Source organism: Pleurodeles waltl, chromosome 5 (genome assembly GCF_031143425.1).
Source record: "Pleurodeles waltl isolate 20211129_DDA chromosome 5, aPleWal1.hap1.20221129, whole genome shotgun sequence".
In the NCBI taxonomy this organism is placed as follows: domain Eukaryota; kingdom Metazoa; phylum Chordata; class Amphibia; order Caudata; family Salamandridae; genus Pleurodeles; species Pleurodeles waltl.
In genome coordinates this window covers 1,750,758,798-1,750,767,094 of record NC_090444.1, presented here as the reverse complement: position 1 = coordinate 1,750,767,094, position 8,297 = coordinate 1,750,758,798, and the positions used below count along the sequence as shown (strand labels likewise).

Here is an 8,297-nt window from a genome sequence, read left to right as displayed (position 1 = left end):
ACAGTCAAACTCTATCCAATACACAGTTGAAATGGCGCCAATGCTTTCAGGATACTAACAGTCCCTAAACAGGGATCTAGGTACAAACCTCTTTCGCTCTCTTTAACAACACACACATGAGATGCACTTAGAAAAAGACACTTGAACTTTTTCTTAAAAGTGTGTTCATTTCGCCCCTTCACACTGCTGCACAACACATCTAAAATAACCACACAGAATATGACTAAAACAGCAGAAAAACAAGTTGCAAACAGCAAAAGTGAAATGAACATTTCCAGTTTGCTTAAAATGCCATCTAAAAATCTAACACTCTCAAACCTACTGCTAGGTGCTGCACTAAAAGACCGGCTGGATTTGTTAGGGATAATGGGCACACTGCTTTAAATATCAGGAGTCAGGGAGGACTGGGTGTGACAGGAGATACATCTGCATACTGATAGTTGCCCTGGGCAGGGAGAGGGAGAGGCAGTTCACACTTACATATGAATAGGCTGTGCCTCGCCCTCACACAAAGGGCTGATTACCCCCTACTGGTAGTCAGGAGCCAGGGTTGAGTTGAAAAGGAACCATGTACATTTCAGAGAATTCTTTCGAAGTTACCCCTACATCAAAGTCCATTAAGTACAAGTATAAGGTATAAGTACTGAGTATAAGTACTGAGCCACTGACACCATATACCCAGAACACCTATGGACTGAGGACATTCTCCCAGGAAGAATGATGGCTGTGCTGTCAGGAGGGACTGCAACTTTGCTGTTTGCTCTGCTGTGTTGGCCTGCTGCCTACCACTTCTTGCCTGGTAGTGAGAGGACTGGATCCTACTCTCTACATCCTGTAATCTAAAGTTTCTCCTGCTTCTGAAGTCTCTGGGATATAAATGACTTCACCTGCATCCATCTTGCTAACAGCACCTGGGCTCCTCTGCTGTGAGTCCTACTCTCCCAAGTGGTGCCAGATCCAGCCCGGACCCTTGAAGTTGAGTGTGGTGCTGCAACTCAAGAACTGACACAACAAAACTGGCCCATCACTTGGAACCGACACATCCCGCTTCCGGAACACTGCTTTGCTGCTGCCTGCCTCAGAGCCACAGACACTGATCGCTGACTGCGTAACGCAATGACCCTGACTTACAACGCAGGCCTGGCTTGGCTGACACAGCACCAATGCATCAGAACCAGCAATCATCGCTTCTTGACATTGACGCATCAATGACGCTGCCCGGTCAGGAAATAACGCATCGCCTGCCAGTGCGACAAATCCCCTCCTCTGGATCAATGTATCATCACTGAGCATCGATGTAACAAAAGTACTGTCATCGGGTCTCTTGTACCCGGCCAGCGCTCTATCATGATTGGTATGCACTTTTGGATTTTCCCTAGTCCAGCATGACCAGGTGGCTCCGGTTGGAGCTATTGTCTTTTAAGCACTGCATTTTGATGTAACCTTTAAAAATTAATAACTTGTGTATGTTGGATTTTTGCTGTTTTGGTCTTGTTTGGCTCATATAAATATTGGCTATTTTTCTAAACTGGTATGGAGTCATTTTGTGGTGTTTTCACTGTGTTATGTGTGTGTGCACAAATACTTCACACATCGCCTCTTTAGCCTAACTGCTCTGTGCCAAGCTACGAGAGGGTGAGCACAAGCACATTTTTAACATGTTTCTTACTTGCCCTGACTAGGATTGTGGTTCCTACTTGGACAGAGTAAAAACATCTGTCAACTAAATACCCAATTTCCAACATTCCTCCCATTAGAATATTTTTTACTCCTTTCTCTTATACTGTGACTTTTTTCAAATCCTCTTCATTCTATTTCATGTTAATTCTTGTTATCCCATCCCGCATTATCCTTTTATCTATATTTCTTGTTTCTATAACTGACTTCCTCCTGTACTAATCTATAGCTTAAGCTTTTTTCTGCTTGGTTATTTAACTGTACCTCTCCCCTAATTGTTATACCCTGTGGACTCTGTAAGACTAAGAAAATAGATTCGTTAATCTACTGTGAAGATTGCAGAGTTTGCAGACCCAAACAGGCTCTTCCACACTTGTTTGTTGAGAAGGCTTTCTATTTCTTGCTCATGCTCAAAAGACGAGAGAGTAGCCATAGTTATGGTGACCCCCCCCCAGTGCTGTATGTATTATTTTTTAGTATCCTAGCAGTTTTGATGACAGTGCGGCATGGCAGGAAAATACTATGAGGATGGTCCCATTGTATTTGCCAACCAAAATCGTATGTCCTTCGTTCATTAACCAATTTATTCTACCTCTTCATTGCGTTTCAGATGACTCACAGTTATCATCATCTTTGCCCCTCCATTACGGTTGGCTTGACTACTGGCGTTTCTAACATTGCCAGCCAACAAAATGCCCAAAGTGATATTTTAGATGGGAGAGAAGATACTGCGAACTGAACTGTAGTCATGTATTGCAGTTGTATTTTTTGTTAATAAAAAAATAGAAAGGGAGAAGTGTATCTGACATCTAAAATGTATAATGTTTTTCTAGCCACACAGACCACCAGTGCTGGGGCCAGCACCAGTGAGCCAGATGACGCAGCAGCACCTGAAAGGGGAGTCTCTGCGGTGCCAGGGACGGGCGATGGTAAGTCACATTGCGTGGTGTTTGACAATAACTAGTATACCCACTGTATTTGGTAAGAGAGGCAGATCCCACCCATCATCATCCATGACCTCCCTGCCCATGGCACTTTGCAATCACAACCCGTGGGCTGTGACTCCACCTAACTGTAGCATGGTTCAATCCAGCACTGCAGTGTTGGCTGTGCAATGTGAGTCTGCTTCTGTTAATGTGGCATTTACAAAGCTTTCAATGGACTGCAAACTGAAATGAAAACAAGGGGTCTTTCCCTTCCATCCCATTGCCCACTCAGTCACCTCCTAGTACCGCACTCCCTAATTCTTTCCTAAGTTCTGTCCCATCCTGCCAAAATCATTAAAAAACATTTTTGGCATGCGCCACATGTTACTTATGGGACAAGTGGTTTATATGGCTTCCATAATAGATTTACACCTCTTCAAATTTGACATTCATCAACTTTCTGTTTTAACTACAGTGACTGACTATGCCTAAGCTTATTAGTGATATCATCAGTAACCCCCCCTACTACTCTATAGCAAAACCTCTCCCATGCCTACCCAGCCTTTTCACTGTACCTTATCCTGCTGCAGCAGTCTGAGGGCCTGATTTAGGGTTTGGCGAAGGGGGTTACTCTGTCACATGTGTGATGGATATCCTGTCTGCCATATTACGATTTCATTATAGCCTATGGAGATATTAATACAGTGGCGGGACACCCACCACATTTGTGATGGAGTAACCCGTCCGCCAAACTCAAAATCAAGCCCTAAGTCAAGTTTCCTTCCCTAACAGCCATGCAAATGTATTTGATTTTAATAATTTGTGTGGGTGGGGCCAGGAAGTAAAGTGGGATTACGTGTCTGTGATTTTGTGTTTTGCTCGGAAATACTCTGTGACGAACGTGCCAAATAAAATCTATATATCCCGTTCTTTTCCCTTTACTGCAGTGCATTGTTATTCCCACCGTCTACTTACGGCAGACAGGATACTTTTTATATGCATGCTATACTTGATGTGTGTGACATATTAATCATCTGCCTCTTTGGAATCAGCGAACAATTGACAGCTCTTTGGAGAAGAGCATGGCCATTGGAATCTAAGTTAATATTTTTTCCATTGCAGCTTCTTTAACTGCAGAGAGTAGTAAGTGTGTACCCGATGTGCTAGCTAGCACGGTTCCTCATTTTATTACAATGATATTCAGTACAGTACAGAAGTCACACGACCTTAGGTCAGTATTTAAACCCTGCAACAGGAGAAATCTAAATACATTAAATATTGGTACACGTTTAGCCTTAATGTACAAGAGTTGCAAACAGCAAAAGCCCTCACCAAACTCCGTTGGGGACATGAAGTCCAACAGCACCTGATGTGCTGTGAGGGCATCATTTTACAAATAGCAACATAACATTACAGAACTTGCCTTCAAGATGGTATGTTCATGTAACTCTGCGCCTTCACAATTTAACGAACCATATTTACTATACTTCACGTCTAAAAACCTAGATGAAACATGAAAAAGAAGCCATACAGTATAAATTGCAATACCAGGAAAAGTTCCTGTTCAAAATAAAAATATTGCCCACCCACCCCGCCCAGTAAAATATGAATGTCCAATAGTCCAAGTAACTTGGGAACATACTGTTTAATGTCACAATGGAGCTTAAATTGAAGGAAGCTTGGGTATATTAACATCACAAGATAAAAGGTTTAATCTCCAAACCTATTCAGATAGTGAAGCGACCTCAATATCTGCCACCTTGCGACATTACAGGAGGTCTCATGCTCATCGGAGGTCGGGGAGGTCCACCTTGATATTGGGGCACCATTGGATGTCCTTGTCCATATGGAGGCATACCACCATGATGATATCCCTGCATGCCCTGGTGAGGGCCACCATACTGACCATGTTGTGGTGGTATTGGATGCCTCATCCCTTGCTGGGAGGATATTCCTTGTTGTGGTGGCATCATCCCCCCCATTGGTCCAACTGTTTGATTACCCATGTTCCCTAATGGTGCTGGAGCAGGACGAGGAAGATTCCATTGATATTTAGGCAATTGTGCCCTTCTTTCTTCCAGTGATATATCCTCATCGGGGTGGATCAACTTACTAGTTGCACCGATTGTTGTAAGTGTAGCGGGCTTATTTGTAATAGAAGCCACAGGTTTGACTGCAGTGCTATTTGTTGTGCTAGTGGTTGAAACAGCTGGTTGTGTATAAGCAGGGAATGTGGGTTTGGGAGGTTCTGTAGGTGCTGACTGAACACTATGCAAAGGTTTGAAGTCCGTGCCAACAGGTCCTGCAACAGATGGCTGCGCTTGTCCTGCACTGGGGAAGAGTGGCTTAGTAACTGGAGGCTGAGGGTTTGGGACAGCTACACCAGGAGCTTGAAGTCTGCTAATACTCTGAGCACTCATTTGTTGTGCCTGTGTCATTGGAGGCATGCTGGATCCAGGTCGAGGGCCAACGGGTGGTGGAATACCTGGTGGCAAGCCAGGCATCATAGGGGGAATTCCTGGTCTGTGGTGCATCATTCCACCCATCTGCATCATGCCAGGATGATGCATACCCTGCATCACTGGTGGCATTCCAGACATCAATTGTGGAACACCACCCATCAAAGGGGGCAAACCTGGAGGCATTCCTGGAGTTCCTCCAGGCGGTAATCCTGGCTGTGCCATTGGTGGTATGTAAGACTGTTGTGCTTGCAAGGGTTGCTGATACGACGTTGAAGCAGGCGATTCATCATCATCATACTCATCAGAGTCATCTTGTTTCTTTTTCTGGTTATCTTGAGTCTTCTGATCAAGTAACCGCCTTCTTTCATCCATATCCTTTTCAGGAATGCCTTCCATTCCATAGATTTCCAGTTCGATATCAGTCCTCCCAGGAATTGCATTTGGTACAGCATCTATAGTTTCTTTGTGAACCTGCATACAATGGATTGCCAAACCGGGCCCAGTGTACAATTTTTTATGACATATGTGGCATTTGAAGTGCTTTGCTTTTTGATGCTGTATAAGAATTTTCTCGTCATCGAAATCTCTATTGCAGTACCAGCACCAAGGCTTGAGCTGCTTCTTCTTCTTTCGACCCATGCCGTCCACGCGCTGAAGGCCGAGTGCTGCAGAGAAGGGCTAAACACAGCCGGTTCCAGTCATTTAACACAGCAAGAATAGAATACTTGTACTCCATAGGGGCTGATGCCTTATTCATTCATCAGAGTTATTTTTGCTTTTTCCACACAAAGTATCTGTATGGTTTAATTTCTAAGAAATCCTTTACAAGAAAAAATAAATCACTCTTTTTTAAAAATCTTATGCTACTTCCTTTCAGCCAGTCAGTGCTTTTATGTGAGGCGTGTGTTGGAAAAATCATGTCCACTCCCTGTGGCTTTCTTGATCACATCAAAAATTCCAATGGCCCTAGGGGACCAGCAATGTACTATACTATATAATTGAAAACAAAACAAGTGTTTACACTGTTGCACAGACCATTCTGGACCACCACCACCACCACCACCACTTACCTGGCAGGAGATAGTAGTCCAGCACCAGAGGCTGGAGGCTGGAGGCTATCAGAGCCCACTACTAGCATATGTTGGACTTGGAGGGCAGGCACATGCCCCTACTCCTGGGCCCAGTTCCACAAGCCAACTGCCTGCGCCTCCAGCATCCAAACCACACCAGCGCTGGTGGCAGCTTGGAACTGCCCGTCCCCGGCCTCGTGCCATCTCCCTTTCAGACTGGCTACACCATGGCCAGGTGCTGCATGAGCTGGCACACTTGGGCCACAGGATGACAAGCCTCGAGGCTCGCCATCCAGGGAGTGCCCTCTGCTAGCCCATTTTTATTTTTTGTTTTGGTGGTAGGGAGTTGTGGGTGGAGAGGGTGGGAATTTGGGTCAGGTAGTTTTTCTTCTCTACGGACATGGACAATTATATTTATTTTGGACATTGTTTGGGGACTGGGACAGATGTGGGAGAGTGTGGACAGGTTGTGGGTAGAGAGAGTGGTTTTATATTTTATAATTTATATGTTAGTAAAGGGGAAATCTTTGTGACCCACTTTAAATCTGAAGTTTTTTTGTGTTTTACTTGCTTACTTTGCACTGATGTCTTTTCACGCAGCCTGTCTTTTTAATCTACTTCTCAAAGTGTATGCCATTCAGGAGGTTATGCTGCCATTCCCTACATTGCCTACAGAAACCTAGATAAGCAATTTCTTATCTCATTAGCAGTAGAAGTTAGTTACGTAGTAAGTAAAGTAATTCACTTCACCCCATAGTTCTCTAACCTGAATGGATGAAGTGATGGCTGGCACCTGCCTCTGTTGTCAATCTAAAAAACACCTTAATGGAGGGTTTCCCAAAGTGCTTTCTTTATGGTAGTTGGAGTGGGCTAACAGGGATATCTCACATTGAGGTCCAACTCCCACCTAGTTGATCTTCAACTCTAGGATTAATCAAAAGGATCGCAGGCAACTACATTGAAAGAAAAATGAAGAGTAGGTAGGTTAGAGATATACATATATTTTGCAGCTTTAGAAACATTGAGGACAGGCTACTTCCACCGTAGCACACCAAAGAATATGCCTTATTATAACAAAAAACAGCAATAGTAAATTAGTTTGAGCAAAAGTGAGCATGCATTTAATGAATATCAAAGTTATGAAATCCTCAAATCAGGAAACATGTACTCAAAGCCTATACTCTGAGGTCGACAAGGTTAAGCATTTTATTTACGCATAACAACGGCCTGAATGATGATGTTGACATTGAGGAATGACGTTCTTCCTACTTATGCATGGTTGGGTTAGTGCGGCTGATGTGGGCTTTTGCTCAGGTAATTTAAGATCCCACAGTGACTTGGTGTCGAATTTAACCACATCCACTGCTCCAAGTGTGTGATCTATTTGATGTAAATTAAGACACACCTCAACAAAAATCACACAGCCTGGGGAAAGAGGATACTCAAGTTATTAAATATCCAAATGTTCTGTCTTCTTGGTTTGAAAAAATCAAATTATGGATGAGTAAATTGAACCCAACCAGTTCTAAAAATAGGATTTTTAAAATTATACTGTATTGCCAAATTAGGCAGTGCATCTACATTCTCCTCTGGAATGTCCGTCACTCTTGGTGCCTGTCTGAACCGGTCTGGAAGGTAAACAGGAGTATTGAGCTCAGCATTCTCCTTTTGTTCATGCAGGAGAGGAGAAGGACTGTGGATTTTAAAACAGAAATTGTATTGTAGAGTCGAAGAGAAGGAAGGTAAGCTTCATGAGGAGTGTACCAAGAAGACTCAAAGGCAGAGCAAAAAAAAAGAGGACTCGGAGTTTCACTTTTGCTACTTGTGCAACACGCACAATCAGTAGCATTTCCCAAATCAACGCATCACTCTCCATTCCACTAGCTGAGTACTAGGCCTCAGAGTCATGTTTCCCTTTGATGTTGATAACTTCCTTCTTGTAACTGTTGACAATTTAGTTCCGCCCATTCTTCCAGGTCTCTAGCTTGCACAATAATCCACCTCTTGTATTTTGAAACACTACTTTCTGAAAAAGGAATGAAAGTTTCCAGATTTTTTTTGTACTGTGGATCAAGTAGTGTCACACAGATGTCCTCTTTGGACAAGATGATGTCACTTTGTAGCCGTGCATTACAAGCCAAGCAAAAGATTAAGCTCTCAAC

General features: G+C 43.5%; 1 pseudogene; it reads right to left on the bottom strand.

Moving 5' to 3' along the window:
• Positions 1-3,788: 3,788 nt before the first annotated feature.
• Positions 3,789-5,749, bottom strand: LOC138296730 (BUB3-interacting and GLEBS motif-containing protein ZNF207 pseudogene; annotated as a pseudogene).
• Positions 5,750-8,297: the final 2,548 nt, after the last annotated feature.